The sequence below is a fragment of the Copidosoma floridanum genome, unplaced genomic scaffold (assembly GCF_036245765.1).
Source record: "Copidosoma floridanum isolate Cflo_tuat_1 unplaced genomic scaffold, Cflo_Japanese_pri ptg000032l, whole genome shotgun sequence".
NCBI classification, from domain to species: Eukaryota; Metazoa; Arthropoda; class Insecta; order Hymenoptera; family Encyrtidae; genus Copidosoma; species Copidosoma floridanum.
The window spans coordinates 2167234-2188352 of NW_028321909.1; the positions used below are offsets into that span (position 1 = coordinate 2167234).

At 37.5% G+C, this 21119-nt stretch overlaps 1 protein-coding gene across 1 annotated transcript in view; it reads right to left on the reverse strand.

Moving 5' to 3' along the window:
• Positions 1-20970, reverse strand: part of LOC106643469 (uncharacterized) — a 102623-nt gene extending 81653 nt beyond the window's left edge. Inside the window, exon 1 of the mRNA XM_089597371.1 lies at positions 20760-20970. The gene's annotated coding sequence lies outside the window, so the exon portion shown is untranslated. The remainder of the gene's footprint in view (positions 1-20759) is intronic.
• Positions 20971-21119: the final 149 nt, after the last annotated feature.

Below are 21119 nucleotides of genomic sequence, written 5' to 3' on the forward strand. Positions count from 1 at the left end.
TCGCGTGTGTAGCGTATATCATCCACAGGGCTCGAATCGAGCATTGTTCGCGGACGATCGTCTTGAAAAGCCGAGTGAAAACAAGATACGCCCGCAAGATATTAGCCCGACGAGCTCCCTCGAATCTATCGTGCAACTCACTTGTGCTACCCGGCCGCCTTCAAACCACAGACATGGTACATAGGTATACCTGTAGGTAGATATAGGACTTGAATTTTATCTATCTCTTTTACCGGTTACAAAAGATATATAACACTTTTGCGGGAGATCATCACAACAACCCAAAAACCGCGAAAAACGATTTACATTTTGAATAATGCGTTTTGAAAAGTTTACTCTGCTACTACGGATGCAACGGTTGCGAAGAGACAATGACGCTTCAATAATATGTATTTGTGTATGTTGTTCGTAGTGAGAGTCCTCGGTCATGTATATATAGGGATGCTGACGACCTACGCGCTATCCAAGCTATATTGGTTTTGGTTTCGCGTTGTGAAATCCTTACCCACAAAATGATAATTTTCGCTTGATCATACACATGAGTGCACAAAATATCTACAAACTTGATACATATATTATACAAAAGCACACAATGTAAAAGTTATACTAATTCATATAAATTTTAAAAACGCACCATTCTACAATAAAATCAACAATTACTTATTTTCACTTACAAAACACTTTGAACACTCATTCAAAACACATAACAAGTTCGCAAGCTTCAGTAAAACGTCCCTGACACTCACAACATTTTTTTTCATAATCCTCCTCGTCACAATTCACTTCTTGTATAAATCCATTCCCAAGGAAAAAGTGGCAGCTCTCCATCTTCAAATAATGTTCCCATTTTGTATGTCCTTCGTTAGATAGATTATACATATAAGCATATCGCAGCAGCAATTATAAAAATGACCCCATACCCATGTGATCCTCAGGTACACCTGCTTCTTGAGCTTTTTTCGTAAGGTGGTAGAATGCACACAATGGCCCTTTCATCGCCTCATTTTTCGAGCACATTGACGTGTAGTGATGTCTCAAGTTGGTGCAATGTCGTCCTGGATGTGGAGATATCACTTGAACCTCGCAAAAATATAACTTCTGGAACTTGAGTTTGGTGAAGCGTAACTATTCCAATCCTCTTTTTTCTTTCTTTGGTTTGTATGTAGTGGTGTATATGTGTGTGTGGGTTATTATACGTATGTGCGCGTCCGCACCTCTCCCGCTCTCGATAACCGTCTCACGGTTCCGCGAAGACGGTTTTTGCTGTTCGTTGCTCGCAGCATGTTAAGCTTTACCTCGACTTCGATCCCGTAACTCTTTCAACGTAAAGAAACTAACAGGAACGCGTGAAATCAAAGACTCGGTATGTAATAATAAAAACCCCAGTCCGGTAGAATCAGACTGGACGAGGAGAACCGAATTTTCCTAGTGGAAAGCCTAGTTTTTCTATCTTAAAATAATTAACCATTTCGAACAAAGCCTTTCATTCGTTATGTGACCAGTTCAAGTTGAGATTACATGGTCACTATTGAAATTACATTCGTCAATTACTAATTTGTAAAGTAAAAAACTAACTACATTGTGAATTATGTACATCCATAAAAATATTTTTAACGAGTGCGCGATACGCTCCTAAAGCTATATATATAATACAATGTTAATAAAAAAAATCCTATTTATATAGATTTGAACCAAAACAGCATAAACAGTGGCGACGTGCGAGCTTTCAACTCTGACCACGCCGCCAACCAATCTGGTGATGGGGGAAGTAACTTTGCGAGTCAATCGTTGCATGAGACACCAAAGTAACGCGGAATACATCTTATTCGCAGTTTTTCTTATCAGCATCTGTATGGTGTAATGCTTATACCGCGCCCCTGAGAGTAAGGGAAACGATGCGTGGCTCAGTGGTGTAATAATGTATGCCGTGCCATACCGTCGTCGAAGCCTCCGTTGGAATACTATAAAAATCGCGGTACAAGCAGGTATAAGCAGTACACCGTATACTGACAAGAAACTGCGAATAAGATGTATTCCGCGTTACTTTGGTGTCTCATGCAAAGATTAACTCGCAAAGTTACTTCCCCCATCACCAGATTGGTTGGCGGCGTTGTCAGAGTTGAAAGCTCGCACGTCGCCACTGTTTATGCTGTTTTGGTTCAAATCTTTATAAATAGGATTTTTTTTGTTTGTTTCGTTTTTTTATTAACATTGCGTTGTTGTTTCTTTATGCCATAAATGTCGAAGCCGGTATACCACAACTAATAAAATTATAACGTGACCTATATTTTTTGCAAGCAAAATTCAGTGTGGTTAAAGTTGTGTTGTAAAACTTAAAACTCGAAAATTTGGATTTAATATGGCTGTCGTTTTAGTTACAGATAGGATATCTTACGTCTTGTTATTTTCCCACATTAAAGGTTGTCCTTTCAAATCGTTTTATTCTATATACATGCCATTTTTCTCCAATGCTTACATTGTTAGGTATATGTATGATGCCGTTTGCAAACATGCATGGAAATTTGATTAACATACCCTCAGCAGCTTTACGGCGAGCAAAAACGGAAAAGGAAAAAAGCCAAGACCGAGGAAAGAAGAAAAAATTGATGGCAGCGGCACGCCCGTCACATTTAACGGTACAACGCAAGCGTGAAACGCGTACAACAGTATATAAGTTAGGGTATTGGTATGTAAAATAGTGGACACGTTAATCGGCTTTACTTCTATTGTGCGTTCTTGTATGGTCGTCTTTTAAAAGATTCTACGCGAGTATACCTACCTACTAACAGTATGTACAATTTATTCAAGGGTGGGGAGGAAAGTCACGGAATTTTACACAAAATAATTATATACTATTTTTATGTATGAAAAAACAGTGTTGGCTGAACTCGCACAATCTTGTTCATATTTTTTTGGATACCACATATTACAGTAGATTGTGATACTTATAACTAGTTTTTATCGTCAAATAAATAAGAAATGGTGTTGGAGGAGATTATTAATTGTTGGTTGAAAAAATCATGTAGTCTTATATACAATACACAGTAATTATAAAAATTTTTTGTAGCCATAAAAATGCGTCACAGCTGAAGTAAAAAGCAATTTAGAAACAAGAGAGTCAAAGTATTTGGAAAAGTACAATGAACTTTTATATCTTAAAAATGTACTGCACTTATGTGCCAAAAAAAAAGGTTTTTTTCAGCAAAAAATACTATAAATGTAGGAAAAATAAAAATTTTCTTTTAAATTTTTTAAAAATCCATAAAATTATTGTGTCCAAGTCCGGAAACGCACAACATTACGAGAATCTGAGCTGGCAAATTCACTTAAATTTTGATACGATAAAGCTCTCGGAAGTGAAAAAAAAAAAAATTAAAAATAAACAATCCCTGTTGTATGTTATTTAAGCTCCAAAGCCTTATAAGTACGACAACAAGCCGAGATTTGTAATTTCAATCGATTACAATCGAAGTAATCCACACGTTACGTTTATTGCATTATTATACCATCGACAACGAGATATACGCGTTGCGCAAGCCCCTTCACACAAACACCAACACCACGATCTCGAAACCGCATCCTCCGCGAGCATCATCTCCTCGTCTCCTCGTTTCATCCGCTTGCGAGCCAATTACCAAATCACCCACTCTCGCGCGCGCCCGTCCATCCATACACTTACCGTATACCTTGCAAGCGCTCACCCCGATTGTCTTACGAGTAATATGTAACATGTATGTATAGCATAAAAGATTTTTTTTTTTTTGCTGTCATTTTTATAAAAAAGGATAATAATATGTAAATAAATAAATAAAGTAGAACGAACGAGCGAGTGGTACATCATGCTCGCAAAACATGTATAACGCGTCACTTATGCATACGCACTATATAGTAGCTCAAGCGTATATTTTACATAGAGTGAAAGCATTTTTTTTTGGCGAGTGGCAAAATTATAAGTTTTTCCGCCAACATAAGGAGTGTCTTTGCGTAAGAGCGGGCGATATTGTCGGGTGTACCTATATGTACCATCCACCATTTTTCGGACCCAAACACTTTACGGCGAAGAGAAAGGTTGGGAGTGTGTTGTTCTGCGTTGCGTGTTGGCTTGCGTGGGAGATCGATTGTTTCGGCTGTTTTTGGACGCCGTTTCTCTGTCACGCTGTAGCTATGCGTATATTCTACAGACATTCATTTTATAATGAGTATTTGTATACCTCACGGTAGGTGCTGTGGTTGCGCTGTATGTATACTTGTATGGGACGTTGGCTTCTTTTTTTTTGCGGTGATAATAAGTAGTTTTCCTGGAATAGGTACTGTGTACACGTCGATTACCCGTGTTACGCGGTACGTGCAGTACTTACCTGTACAAAACACCGACTACATTTCCGCAAATGTTTTGGGAATGTGAACTGGATTGTTCACGTATAATTACTCTTGCTTAAATTCGCGCTGTGGCTATATATGCCAAGGGAGAGTTGGTATTTGAGGGTATACAATATGGTACGATGAATAGAGATATTTCACGTACGCGCAACAAAACGTTGGATTGCGAAAGGAAGAATAAAAGTGTGATGTAAGTCGGTTGGATGGATCTCAGAATATTTTTGAGACTTGTCCTACCCCACGAAACTATATAGAAATGGTAGAAACCGTATTTCAATCGATTTGCATTTGATTGATCCGAGTATTCATAACAAATGAAATGGTAAACATAGTATACGCAATTGTACAGTTAGTCGACTCTAACGTTGATATTTTGTTTGAAGCAAAGAAGAATTTCATTTTCCATGTACATCAATACAACTGTACTGTTCTGGTCTCGGTTCTGGTTTTTTAATTGGAAAGTAGAAAGTTAAAATTAAATTAAAACAAGATTCCTATCAAACATTGATAACGTCAAGAATCTGTTTGGCTGATCATCCGGTTGGTGACAGTTTTTGCAATTTTCATTACTCATATTTTTTCATTGATTGTTGATTTTGAAACAATAAGAGGAAAAATAATTTGTGTTTACTTTAATCGGAGCGCAAGGTGTTAAGTAATTTTATAAACAATATAAAAACACTGTTTTTTTCGTATCCTGCATTTTAAAATATCGTAACTTTTGATACGGACACGGTTATTGACTAAGTTTACAATGATTTCTGGTGACAGACATTCTTATAAATTGCCCATACCGTCCTGTTGGAGATGCATACCAGTGATGAAATTTACTATTTTGTTAGGCGAACATAAATAAGAGAACCCACTTCAGAGTAACAGAAATTGATAAAAGTTATTAGTTATGTTGTTTTTATATAATTTTTATTTACTTGTCTACAAAAAATACGTTATATTTGACTTATCAGTACATTGGTGTAACTTTTTGTATTTTAATCAAAGATGCAACAGCTTATTATTTTCATAGCAAAGCTGAGCAGCATATAGTAAAAATTGTTTTGAGCAATAATTATTTTCTGGCACTCACCAGTATTGTTCGAATGATAATGATCTCCAGCCAGTTGTATCTTTCGAACCTTTAATATCACTAGAAAATTTCTAAATTTTGTCGACATCCATTTTCCTATTCAAATATTTTTCATAAAACGATATTTTCATAAATTATAAACAAAGTTCAACACAAGTAGGTACATTGAGTTAATTCCTTGGGTACAAATGGGCTCAAAGGACATTTACTTATGATTAGCTTACACCGCACGTAACCAAGATATAAGACATGAAAATTCTTACTCGCTACTGGTTTACAGTCCCACTTGGCCCACTTTTCTATTGTATTTGAGACAAAGTCTTACTTTAATACTCGATGACACGCGGTTACTGAATCACCATGGAACATGTAGTTTTCCGTTACAAAATATAAAATTAATAAACTTTTACTCCTAAAAATGCGTAAACACGCCAATTTGTCATGGTTGATTTGATCGTGAGATAATAATGAAGAAAACCTACCGTAACACATTTTTTTCTGAATTCACGTGCCTAGAAATTCTTGACTTATGAAATCACAAAGCTCGAAAATAAAGTTAAATTCAAAGAAATTCTTATTTCTCCAAAATACCTCAGGGCCTGTCTCCTAGGTACAACTTCCCGCATTGAATCGCAAATTAATGTTTTACACACGCAATGTTACAAAGCGGCTTAGTTGGAAAAATTTGAATATCAGCATCTTGAACTGTAAACTCCCACAACGACTACTTTACACGACCTCATATCTTTCGGAGGAGAAAAAAAAGGAAGGTGAAACAAATTACGATGCGTCAATCAGGGCTAATTTGATTATACATTACACGGTAGAGTCAAGCCAATGTACAATGTACTTGTGGATTCAGCTCTAATCTGATGCACCATTATGCACAATTATTTGAAAGGCTGTACGAGTAGTGCAGGTACAGTGGTGTATTTTCCCCAATGACCTGAAAATGCAAATGGGAGTAACGCGCTGTGATGTAAGTATAAGCGTCTGCGAGTGTACGTATTTGTTTTTCCACGCCGTACCGGAAAAATTCTCGCGGAAACAGGAGCGCTCGGCGCCTTTTCAAACGTAAAAACGAGAAAGTCATTTCCCGAAGCTGAACTACCTGAGGATTCGAGGTTCGAAGCATCGCAGATAAGCATCAATCGCGCTGTTACTCGATCTATGACGGGGGGAGGGGAGATGTTGATCGTTTTGTGTATTAAAAACGGACCGTGCGTTTTTTGAAGTTGGAAACTCCTTCACCATTTTACAGTTGGATAAAGGCGATCGAATGTTGTAAAACTTTGTGTAAGTATTTACTCGTTCGTGTACAACTAAAAAATATAATTTTAATGCTCTGTATGCAGACGTCAATTTGTGCAAAAGTGTAAAGTAGGTTTTTTTTGCACTTATGGGTAAAAGTAACCCATTCGAACACGGGTGTTTGCACCCTGATGCACGAAAAAGCACTCCAAATAGGAGTCTTTACCCACTGTAGGTCAAAAAGTCACCACAATGTAGTTACAACTTGTACGTAACGCAACAAGGGTGCGAAACGGGTTATATGCACACGAGTATGAACGCTGTCGCTATAGCTCGCCGGAGCAAAACAAAGATTTACGTCACAAGTGGGAGGGGCTGAGCACTCTTGAAATCATCAAAAAAAAGACTGCAAAAGTCGTTTTATATAGTCGTTGAAAGACTCCAAAAGTCTCGAAAAGGCTTCGGAGTTTTTTGAGATTTTAAGAGCGCGCATCCCCTCGCGCGAGTGCGGACTATCGGAGCCTGAGCAGAGAATCGTTCATGCCGTTTTATAACACTCTATTACTAAAGTTCAACTACTTGCATGCCTACACCGAGTATGCAAAAAAAGTGTGTGTGAAGTACTAACTATATACTCCGTGCCCTGAGTCGCATTCACTTTAAATGATAAAGCACTTTGAATTAAAATCTTTTTCCATTGAGGGATAAATGATTATTGAGTACTATCATAGTATATTGATTCTCGTTCGTACAATGCTATAGAGACTCGTGCTCTAAGTGAGGATTTCGCGCACGACGCTCAAACCGAGTACTTTGATTGCCCTCTACTTACGTGCAGGCACGCTAAGTTGAACTTCGTCAGAACAAAAAAAAAGGAGTTTACAGCACACCCGTGAGTAGTGCCTCTGTACTCGCGTGATTGTCACATATGCACTGGTGCGAAAATTGCCCTTTTCATGCCCTCGGAGCATAATATGTACCTAAAAAATATACTAATTAATTCGCTGGTGAGACTCGATAAACATTGCTGTGGGAAAGTGTAATTACAGACTGTAAGGATTTTTCAAAAAAAAAATTTTCCCCTCATACGAGGCTCAAGATTCCATCACAAATGTGCAAGGCACACTTTTGCATCACGTATGTAATTTACAGTAAATCATCAAATTGCTCGGCAGAACAATTAAGATCTAATCGGACCAAAGAAACGCTTACTAGACGAGAAGTGCATAAATTACGAATTTTCAACATGAAATTATTACGATCCTGTAACAGCGTGTAGTTTTCGATAAGACTTTTTGCGTGCACGTGCTTTTTCGTTCCCATATATAAGAGTTGATACAACCAATATTAATTTATCATAATTAAAATAACCTATTAGCCGATCGAGATACTTGGTATACGTAATTATCCGTAAATCACATGCGTACATTCGCATTGTAGATAATTTGGTTACAAGGTTGTGAGGAATCAAAACTGTACCAGTAAAAATCCATCACAATATAACTCGATTGATATTTTATTGCTAGGTAAGTCAAATTGTAATGAAAAAATCAACCCACAGCTCTCGTCGCAAAACAGCTTTTCTCCACGTGGTATTAGCAAACCTCCGCGAACCCCAATAACAGGCAACGACCGGCACACCGAATTCCGGCTTGCGGGAAAAGAGGAAGTCTGCTTTGGATAGCGATCGCGAGTGCAGTTATAAAATTATAAAAGAAATAAAAAGAGGAAAAATAAGTAGTTACGGCGTGACGGACGGCTGTGGCGTCGCCATGCACAGCCTATATGGATATATACAGGTGATAAACTACCACCGGTACCGCAGTTCATGCTCACATATATATAATTCGCATATACCTATAGGTGCGTCAGTGAGCTGTTAGCTGTTAGTACGCGAGGAATAGAAAGTTGTTGCACCGCGGCTTGCCGATTTTTCCTATCTCCTGCTCTGTACTTGTGTGTACAATATACGTATACGTGCGTATACACGTGGTTGTTGTAAATCTATATAAGTTATTGGCAATTGGCAAAGGCTTGGCTCTTCGCTATACTCCAACACCTTCGTTTTGTTTGGTGCGTATGAATTTTCCTACCTCTTTTTTAATGAAATCTTTTTATTTTTGACGATGCGATCTGGATTTGAGAGCCAATGTGTGGAGTCAAGATATGTTGGATGGGTTTTTTTTTTTTACTTCAAAAACGCAATTTTATTTTGATGATAGAACTGCTCAAAAATATAGGTTGTCAAGACTTTGTAGTGTTAACTGTTAATTTTTAACTATAACTAAAAATCACTTTTTGAACTCCTTTTGCGTTAATTTTTATCTATTTAATACATAATGTGATTCGTAATACTATATAGTTGGCAAAACCTTAAGTGAAAGATGAGCTATTTTACGGTAGTCTACATTATTATTGATCGAAATCATAATAAACTAGCCAAATTAACACTAAACTAGTCCAAAAATAATTTTTTATACTAAAAGCAACGTTTTTTAACAATTTAATTAAAATTTATTTTTATAAACCTTGTAAAGTTTGAGTAAAGAGTTAAAACTAATATTTTTTAAGCATTGTGTGGTACTAAGGTACAGTTGATTGTAAAAGATCGTTGACTCTGCGCTAAGCCTTTTCATGGATTGTATATTATTACATGTCACGCAATATGATATTGCGTAAAAATGAAAGTCCTCAAAAGCATGACATTGCCGTATACGTAGCTATAGGTGTCGTTTTACGAAAACCGGCATATTTTGAAGTCTGACATAGACAAAGACAAAAAAGGGGTTTTTAATTGTTCTAATATTTTTTTATTTTTCTTGTGACAAGCTATAATTTCTTGGGCCTCGCTAGAACTGCTCTAAAGAGAAATTTTTTAACAGTTACGTGATGGGTACCGTTGCGAGTTCTGAGAAAAAAGAACCATTACAGACTTTGAGAAAATCTTCACAAAAACGAAATACCGACGCACCAATTGAAAAATGAGCTTGACCCTTTAAAAATCATGTGTTTACCAGCTATATTTCTAATAGATAGCTAAACACGTCGTAAAGATACTCTGCACTGAAAATAGTTTTTATATTATAATAGATATAGAAAAATTTGAAAAATTTTTGTGATACACTCCGTCTCCGTCATAACACGAGGCGTATAATTTTCCGCGGATATATCTAATTTACCAGAATTTTGGGTCATTATTTAAACAGCATACAGCTTTAGATAAAAGCTGTGTTTTGCCTCCAGGTGGCGCATTGTCTCAAGATAAAATTTTTGAAAGGATACGAGCGTGTAATGAAAATTTAGCCCCGTTTTTATATCAAACAAAAGTATATAATAGCTGTGTATATATTATGATCTGATTTCTGTTGTAACGTCAGAAAAAAAAATATTTTGCATTCAAGACAAAAGTTTTTTAAACCAAAATGCCTCTACAAATGCCGTTTTAACCGACTGGGACATGAAAAATTCCGTTTTTATAAAAAGGCCCATATGTCATTATGTAGATATACCTCGGTATGGGATGGTGGCGGGCATTTCGCCACACTCAGTGGCAGCGCCGCGCCGATAGAGCAAAAATCTATGTGAATTCACGCTTGCATTCGCTCTCTTTACACATGTATGTGTATACTTATACGTCTACCAATCACTATCTTTCGCTTGAAAAATATATATACATATGGGTATTAAGGAGTTATGAAAAAAATTGTCATTTTATTGAGTACGGACCTTTAAAAAAGTCATTTTTTCGGACCGACAACATAAAAAGTGTTGAGTATTTTTTTTAGTTATCTTGAAGACATACAAAAATTAACCCGTTTTCGTACAACATAATGTCATAAATTACAGCGGAGACTAACGTTCGAGAGTTTTACTTTTTTATTTCACGAACTTGCACTTTCGCGCGTTACAGCTCCCCACAACGTAGGCCAAATGTTTTATGACTGCAAACAGGGAAAACTCACGTGAGACTAGTATTTGAGGGGAAAAAACCAAAACAAAAAAAACTACGAACATTTTCTCGATATTTTGAAATAAAAGACGATTGCTGAGAAAACACTCGAGAATGGTTATTAAGGTGGCTTGGGAGAATTTTGTTGGCTTGATCAAAACCTCAGAAATTCTGGAATTCTGTAAATAAAGTATGCCAAATTCATTTACAATAAGAGAATACTGGGGTCATCGGCTTAATTTTTTCGCAAATCGCTACTGAAAATTCACCAATTTAAGGTAGCTCCCTTGCGAAAATCTACCGAATTACGTTTTTTTCATTCAATAGATTTTGATTACCTATGTACCATACCATAAGGGCCCCTCAAAAGTCAACGTTTTTCGACGGTAAATTTTTCAATAAATATAGTTAATTCGACAAAACCAAAGTACAAGATCAAGAAATTGCCAGAAAAGTACCGTGAAATTATAGTTGTGAAAATTGGGAGATGTTGCGAGGCAAGCCAGATTAATATTTTAAACTTCTCTTTTGATTTTCTCTTAAGTTAAGTCGTTGACCCTATATTTTTAAGAATTTAATAGATTCTTTTTAAAAAAAAACACACAAGAACTGTTTTAAATTTTTAAGGATAACCAAAGGTTTCCGAAGATATAGTCGATTTTGTGACCACTATTAATAAGAGTAGGTGTTGAGGTAACTCCCTTGACTACTGCTCTAGCCAAGTAGGAGAGTTTCACTTGTGTATGTATACGTATATACGTACATCAGTGTTGGTATTCTGCTACCGTCTGTCATTTCTATAACCATGAAGCTGATTTTCACGTCTTTCTTGGCAAATGCCTTTGGAAAATGCCCCATTACCAGCATTTTACATGACAGTATTGAGAAGAACAGAGATTTTTCTACAAGTACATCATAATTCGTCTGCTCAGGTTTTTTATTGTGAGTTAGGAAATGCCTGTAAAGCTGATATTTTGATGCTTTGCCATTTGAGCTCGTGTTAAACAGTTCAACTTTGAGCTGAAATATCTCGAGATTTTGCTCCACTTGGGGTATAAACAAGGACACCGTTGGATTCAGTAGATCAAAATCTATTGAATGCAATAAATATAATTCGGTAGGTTTTCGCAAGGGAGCTACCTTAACTCATTAACAATACTTTTACAGCTGAGGTATAAGCACCCTCGATTTTGTGATATACGAGACGAAAATTTAGCATTTTTTGGTTCGACTAATTGACCTATAGCTACTGTATATATATGAGTGAATAGAAATTCCATCGATAGAGTCGAGTATAATAGCATCTTTTTTGCTGGGAGAGTGGTTTTGCAGAGCTACAGCAGAGTAAAGTTGGTTGCCTCGTCTCGGTGAGGTTAAGTTTTCAGTGAGTCGGAGAGCAGTCATTTCTGCGAGAAAAATTTCTGCTTTTTGCAGAATAAGAGGTGAAGTAAAACTAACCCAAAGCGCAGGGCGCATATTCAATCGTTTTTTAAACTACAGATCAAAATTTGCGTACATGATAAACAGTTTGAAAAACACGCAGGCACTTAAAGAAGCCTGTGCTGCCTAGCGCGCTCCCACCGGTATACACTGAGCCAGAGATAAGTCTGACTGAGCTAGGATCTTTTTCGTCCGAACGCTTGAGTCGGGCTTCTTTTCGTCCGAACACGTCGGGTTGGGATCTTCTTCGTCCAGACGTGGCGAGCCGTATACTTATTTTCGTTTAAACGCTCGAGTTGCGCTTATTTTCGTCCGAACACAATTACAACTGAAACTACGCATCCTGGTTTTGAAACTATTATCCAAGAAGACTGTGATTGAATAATTATGGTAAGTTTTTACTTATATAAAAAGCCGAAATGAATTTTTTTTAATACTACATCTTTGATTTATAGACAGTACTTATGTGTATCTATATATCTGTCGTATCAGCAGCTTTACTTCACTAAATCATGCATTTGTTTTAAAAAGTATGTATATACCTAGTAAGAATGTTTACTAAATACAATTTTTTATTTCAAATGGTTTTGCAATAATTATTATAAGTATATTCAAAGACTTAAAATCATATAACAAAAGGTAGCCAGTGAAATTTTTAGAAATAATTTTGGAAGTCTGAAAGTACTTTTACCCTTACCATACGTAGTTAATGATAAATAGCCCCTCGGGAGCATCTCTTGGTAGATTTTCATCGAATAGAATACGAATTATCGTTGAAATAAAATTTTTTTTTTTTTTAAAAAGCAAAAAAATTTGTTGAATAATAAATACGAGTTTTACTCAGAAAAAGTCATGATTGCTAATGTAAGCGCATGTTTCTTGACACCGAATAAACTTTTTTTTGAAATTTCCATATCAATGTTTTTCGAATAGTACTGTAATACTCAAGTAACTGTATCGAACAACAAATGCAACTTTCACCGAACTTTTTCCTCTGCTCCGATACGACACGAGCGTTAACATGGCCATCAAAGTATATGCCGTTGTGAAAGCCTTTTTTCAATGTGTGCGTGCAACAGTAAAGTTAATTAATCACAAACTACGGTTGTCCATTTGTAAGAGTTACTCGTTGCATTGTTTTCTCTTGGTGTTCGGCTTTACACGCGTACGCTGTTACAAAAACTGTTGGTGGTGTTATAAAATTTTTAGACTTTCTGATTAAAAAAAAGAAATGTAAGAATATCCAACGCAGGTTAATTGTAACTATTATGAATTCTAGCTTTTTATTGATACTGAAGAGATAAAAAGTTTCGGACGCCTTTTCATGGAATGTCCTCATGTAGACGAGTAGGTACAGTACATTTTTGTTTTTTGTATGTTGGCGAGTAACAATTTGATTTACCTACAATACACGCACTCGCACGACTCCCGTAGCCTTTTGTGATATTACATAGGTATAGAAGTCATCTGTTACTTGGATCTTAGGTATCAAAAGTTATGTTAATAAAATGATGTTCCCTTGGGCTGGGTAGAAAAATTTTTTTCATCAATATCGTATTTTTAAGTATTCGTAACTACAAACCTTTAAATTTCAGCAGTTATAAAAAAAAAAATTAATGACCTCATCAAAACACGAGCACGAAATAAAAGAAATAAACGATCCTCCGATCTATAGCGACCTCGCACCGTGCACTTGATCACTTCTCACACTCTGTCGTGATGATTGTGACCTTTGGCCACACAATTGAGCTAACCCTATACACATTGTCATAGTCTCTTTCTGTCAGAGTGACAAAAAATGTAGTGTAAAATACACCACCAGCATGGCCGCGTTTTGCTATACGCGGATGGCATAAAACACGTCTCGGGTGAATTGTATAGCGGCCAAAGGGGAATAAGAATAAAGGAGGAGGAGAAAAAAACGCTGAGCAAAGCAAAAAGTTCTCAACCGTGTGAAAATTGCATTACTCGTGTGTGTGGCTTACGTTGTACATACGTTCATCAGTCGCTAATGAAGGTAATGGTACATGGGGTAATGGATACGTATACATTTATACAGGCAGGCGAATTTCCGTGATTGCGAAAGTCCGAGGTGTATATAATATATATATGTAAGGAAGTATACTGCCTCAATATGATTGGTATTTCCCTCCCACTAATACAAGTATCGATAACATAAATTTAGAACGGATAAACACGGGCAGAGGCAATTTAACCAAGCTCAGTGTAAGATCAAATAACGTTTAGTGAAAGCATATAACTGTAAAGGAGAGAACGGTTAACAATTAACATTGAATGTCGTTTCTTTGTTTTACAGGTGAGAAATGTAATTATTGTAAATATTGTTAGTAAGAAAGTTTGTTTGATGGTTAATACAAAACTTTGTTTTGCAGAGAAACCTTTGTGTTTTTTATTTACTACCATTTTCCCACAAATTTCAACATAGAAAATTATATATACAAATATATACGGTTCGCTTTGCCAAATTATTTGGCGTTTTTTTCGAGACTATATGAGCGATTTCAGGAAAAAAATCTCTTTGTTAGGAGTTCCTTGGAATTGGAAAAATTGGTTTTTCGAGACACACCTTTGGGACAAAGATTTTTTTCGCGGAGAAGGGATGATAGTGCAATTCAACGTAAGCCGCAACACGAAGTAACTTTGAAGTCTTTTTTAGTTTCTTGATTTACTTTGTGTTGAAAAAAAAAAAAACTAGTCTTTTGTTAAATGTCAGGAAGATGAATTTCTTTCACGCGTTCCAGTTCTTTAGACAACAATTTACAGAACTTTTGTGATTCGAGCAGTAAGTAATCATTACCATCGAAAAATTAAAAAAAGAAAATGTGTTGCGCGCTTCTTACGTGACACTTTCAAGACTTACGAATGTGCGTCTCAATCGTTAAGGGCTCCAGAATAACGATTTTTTTTTTAGCATTATGGTAATGGCAAATCAGTTGATACTTTTTTTGAAGCTTATTGCGAATTAACGTATTATAATGAACATGAATTTTCTGAAAATAGTGATGGGCCTTGAAGTTTTCTAGCTTGTTTAGACCGCATGTACCTATATTTAGAAAAATTTTTAAAATCAAATATTCCACTTTGACGTATCAAAGTACTTCCTATTTCTTTAAATGCTTAAATTTTGATGAGTTTTTTTTTTTTTTTTTTAATCAACTTGTGTATTTTGTTTCTCATTTTGTTTAAAAAAGTTGAACGCACTAGAGGGGAGATCTATTATTGTACATCTCCTTTTTGAGGGATCAATTCTATTTCATTTTTTTTTTCACAAAAAATTATCGGAGACATAAGAATCGAATATTCTTTCAATTATCGTTTTCGTGAGGTGAAAAGTTGCACGAGTAATTTTCTCTAGTTGAAGTCCGTAGTCTTCAAAAATAAAACCAAAAGAAACAAAGTTATGTGCTTGGCAAACAAAAGCCAAGATTATTTTAGATACGTTCACTCAAATAATTACACAATTTAAAGGTGTAAATTACTTCAATCAGCCAACATGCGGCAATAGTAACGTAAAAATTACCCAATAACCCTGCGAAGAAGAAATTGAAAAAAAAAACATCCTCAAGTAGATTCTTAGATGAAAAAAAAAAAGAAAAAAAAAAATCAACTCTGTCGTTCGTGAGAAAATTGCAAGAAGCAAGTAAGTGTGTACACGTACATGCGATAGAAAATACACGATATCCCGGCATTAGTTGTATATATATTTGATTGGGTAACGCGCGCGGGGAAGGCAATTTATGTGCGGCACGTCTCCTTACCGCACCAACAGGGAGTTACGGGGGAGTTATTTATTCCGATATAGCACTGGTGGCACGAGAAAAAAAAAAGTGGGCAAATTCTGCTCGTACTGTTACTTAATCAATCTCAGCCATCTCGGTCTCAACTTTTCTCTCCGTAATACACTTTTACGGTAATCGCGGGCTTTTCTTCTCCTATAATTGGCATTGCATGCACGTGTATAATATAACACAACTCAAGATAAGGAGCCAACGCGTGAATAAACAAAATTTTAAAAAATTGGCAACATTCTCATTAGAAAAATATTCATCGACGGATGCCGAACGAGCAGGTAAAAGCATAACCACTCATGCATCACTGCAGGGAGGACTATCCAAAGTGAGCGCAAAAGGCTCGCAGCTCACCTCACCCGCACTCGGCCTATATGTATATATATTATATTTACATTATAATGTACACGTACCATACGCTTGGAGCGAAAGATAGAAGAAGAAAAAACTTTAGCTCGAGATTTTTCGACTTTCTAATTGATTAAGATATACAGGTATACGTATATATAAGTAGGTATAATCTACATCATAATAAGCACCACGGCGAGCCGGTCGCGATTGCAGAACCACGTTGTGAGTACATGTACTCACGCGTCTTTCGTTTGGTTCCGCGAACCTTGTTTGACCCTCGCCTGTGTATACAAATACGTACATGGGTACCCTGTTCTGATTGATCAAAACCCATATACATCTATATGCAGGTATACGTGCTCAATAATCGCACGTGCAGGTATAATACACACTTGTTTACGAACAATAAAATACTTACTTATACACATCATAAATAAGTATATAAGTAATGTAGGAAGAAGGTGAAGGAAGGTATACATGCGCATTAGCGGGAGTTGCGTTATTGGGTGTATGTGTGTACAGTAAAAAAAGCTATGTATGGATATATATTATACCTACGCACAACTATAAAATTTCACTCTTGCTAATTACGCGCTTGCGCTATACGTATATATATAATATAATATAATATATTTGTGTGAGCGTGTGCGAGTAAACACAATCGGCTGAACTTGTGCGGGGCATCAAATCATCATTATCATCGCCGCCGAGATCAACATTATCTTCATTCCCATCGTGTGAATTTCACTCCACGCGAGGGAAGGAGGGAGAAAACGAAGGTGGAGGTCGCGCGCAATATGATGTATAAGCAAAGCAGGAAGAAGAAAGCGCGTGAGAAAAAAAAAAAAAAAAAAAAAAAGAGAAATGAATCGCGAGGTGTTTTTCGATCCGGATAGATCACAGGGGAGTTTTTATCATCCCCTCGCTTGAGGTGTACGGAGGATGTATATATAATCTTTGTACGTTTGAGGAGTCGCGGAGAGAGACATCACATCGGTGCAAGACATCACCTGCATACCTACAATAATAAGGTACATCGGATCCTATATATAAGTACATATACACCGTCTGGTGCGAGCTGGTAATAAAAATTAATGCAACGGTATGCTCTTTGCTCGTCTTCACTGGTTATTGTTGCATTGTTTTATTACTTGCTCTTTTTCCGTCTTGGTCCAATTAAATCGGTATAGCCTCGCTGCCGCCGAGCGCCTCTCGTCTTTGATCCGCGCTGCTGTTGTTGCGAGGAAAATTAACGGGAGAGACAAGCGGCATGGAGGGTCGATGGGAGAGCTCTGCGGCGCATTTTAATTGCAAAATCCGGCACCGCTTGTCGTTCACTTTTTTCGGGAATGTTGTTGAATTTCTTTCAACTGGTAACAGGGTAGTTTTTTTTTTTTTTTTTTTTTTATTTCACTGCAACTACACCGTTGTTCATTTTTCCATATGCGGTTTAAATGTGATGTCGAAATTATACTTTGCACCCGTGACGAATAAGGTGGTACGAGAGTAAGGTATTTCGACGAAATTTCAAAGACGATATAGTAGGTAACACCGATTTGGCTTATATAGTATATAAGGTTGTACGCGCACCTTTTTTTGTTTGTCTGTTTCCCCAACGATTTTCAACTATAGGGAGGTAAAGTACCCACAAGCGTATAAATTCCAAAATATATATTTAAAACCCTTTGATTTGTGTACATGAAAACTTTGCATCCGTAAATTAATAATGTCTGCAACTCATCCAATAACGTATACCCAACATATATATAATCATAGTACCCAAAGTCGATGATGGCATCATCAATCTTATACATACTTACAGTGCCAATGGAGCCGAGCAATAAAAGCGCCCTCAATAGTCCCCGGTCCATAACGTTCATCAGAGCCAATAATCGACTTTCATTTATCATTCATCAAGCATTTACAGGCATACATACGAGAGAGCTTTGACCATAATACATTGTATAATGTGTAGGCACAGTATAGGGCGTAACGTGGAGAAAAAGAGTAAAAGCAACGAGCGCGCGACCAAGACAACGGGTCGGTGACCACTTTAACAACGACACATTACGTCGACCACGGTATATAATATAATTATATAGTTATGTATGTATATAGCGATACCGAGGCGTACAATATGGGCACAGCTATACCGATTTCTCTTGGCGTGCAATACAATATGAAACGCACTCTCTGGAGTAGGTAGAGTCGGGACGGTCCGTAATGCCGGTATCTAGGCTAATCTGCGAACGAAGCGCGCCGGTAATGTAACCGTTGAGGAAGAAGGAAAAAGGAATGCGGTATATACTGCAGTCACCTGTTGTCGTCTCCCTTTTTCACCTGTGATGATGATGATGATGATGATACATCATTATGTGTATACCTACACGGTCGCGAGGTGCGTGCGGAACAGGTTCCTTTTTAGCACACGGAGCGCGCGTCGGCGAATCGAGCGGGAAGGAAGAAAAAGAGAGACCCGGAGAACGAGGGGCGTTATCGAGTGTTTTATGACCTAGATGTAGGTATATTACACCTATGCCTACTGTCTTTTCGGTAGCCAGTCCGATCCGTTTCGAATCGGTATGATAAATCGCGTTACGCCGGGTGTGAAGATTAAAAACAAGATACGGGCGAAAGGAGCACGTAACTGTCGATGATGACTCGACGCCGATTCTTTTTTATATGGGTTGTATTTACGTGTACGAGATAACAATGTGATGTATATATTGTTACGTTCAGACGCCTGTGCATGATGGCTCCGTGGGCCGGAGTTGAAATCCCAATTTGGAAAGAAATTTCATTCACAAGTATGAGGCTATTTTCTCCATAGAGGTTGAGAAAACCCAACGTTTCTCCCGCTGTTTAACCCACTGATACCGTTTCGCCAGTTATGGATAACTTGGGTGGTGTCATGATAGCCCTTCAGGCAACGATGAACATAAAAAAATAATAATGAATAAATATTTTCACGAAAACACCAATGTATGGTGTGATAAGTACACCCTATACCTATAAGAGAGTGGAGATCGTTATAAATATTTTCGTAACGCGGAAACGTGCGTGCCTGTGTAGTCTACATTATTGCGCATTATTGTGTGTAAGTACACCCTCTTTTTTTTATATTAGCCCATTCTTTCAGCCGCTGTAACTGCGTCTATAACTGCGACGGGTGTGAGAACAGAAGCACGTGCACGCAAACTTTTGATACACGCTGCTATACATTGTAAGTAAATAAGCAGTAGGTGGATTTCTTTTTTTTTCTCTCATTTTGACATTGTTTTGGATTTTCGGTGTGATGAGGTACGTATGATGTCTCATGTTTTTCGACTGTTCTTACTTGGTTCGGATTCATGACAAACTTTCGCACAGATTGGTGCCTTTCGGCCAGTGTTTGCAGAAATCGGGGATTCCCCGCGTTGGCTCGAAACGGTTTGGAAATTCAATGATGGTAAATTCGCGGAAAAATCAGCGTTATAATTGCTTTAGTAAAGCTCGTTGGACCTTTTTTTCATGAAACCATCTCGAATACACGAGGTTCTTTAATATATTCAAGCGGTACATTTTATCTTTCGTACGTATCAAACCCTCCAACGTGAAAATGTCGAGCCGTAACGGATCTTTAAGGTTAAAAAATACGCACAAGTGGAACGAAAATGTTGAAAACTCGACTTGTCTCCTCTGAGATCGATCGGATCAAGTGAGCGGTTTTCATATATAACTATTGTAGTAATACCTCGACTGGTCTAGTTATTGTTCGGCACTATATCTGAATTTGTAATAAACAGTAAAAATAAAAAAAAGAATCATTCCTTCTAGGAATCCAACGAGTATGCAAGGCATAAATGGATGCTGATAAATTACATTGCACCTACGTACTCCGCATCAGTTGACTAATACAACATTTCTCGTATGCTTCTGCTGTGCGCAAGTAACGCAGTACGTGTAACACATTGTATTGTATTTTGAAAGCTTTACGCGCGTATATGAAAACGTTTAACATACTTAACTCGGCGCAATTTCGTATCTTTGCGAAACGATCGGAGCAAGTTAACGCTGTCGATCGCTATTTTCAATCGCGAGCGGTGCAACGCAAGTTGAACAGTACCTACGAGATAACTTTTTTGTTTCCCAAGTCCACGCGCGCAAAGCACCGAAAGATGCACATCCCTGATAATACACGTACTCGTGATTACACGTATAGTATAGAAACATCCTCTAATTACACACTTTACAAGTTGATCCCTACGCGCATTACCGATGGAACATAACCCTCCCCCTTTAACCGATAAATGAAGCAGAAAAAAAAAAAAAAACAAACACCGGTCACCGGCAACAAGCCTTTACCGCAGATAACTAACCCGAGAAGAGGAAGAGGAAAAAACGAAAGAGTCATCTCTCGAACGATTCCCACGATCCACTAACCGTAAAGAACAAAAACAACATCGATACATCTGTATACGTGTGGGCACAAGAGTTGTATATAATGTATACTCACTTGCTCGAGAGGTAGATACGACGACGAGGGAAGATCAAGCCGGCGAGCGGGAAGGATACAAATGGCCCCACAGGTCGTCGGATGTGAGCCGTGTAGCATCTCCTGGTCGCGCTCTTCGGATCTTCGATTTATTGGACAAAGTGTCTCCACTGAGCGAGCTCTTATTCCACTTGCCGGCCAATTTTTTTACCCGCGGTCGCACATTCTTTCCTTTCTCGCCTGGAGCGCTAGACTTTTTTTTTTTTCCTCGCGGATCTTCCAAGATGCTTCGGTTCGTGGGTCGGAAAAATTATTGCATACTTTGTTGCTACTTCACATGGCTTCTTGTGGTGCGGCTGAGACGAGGCACTTCTTCACCAT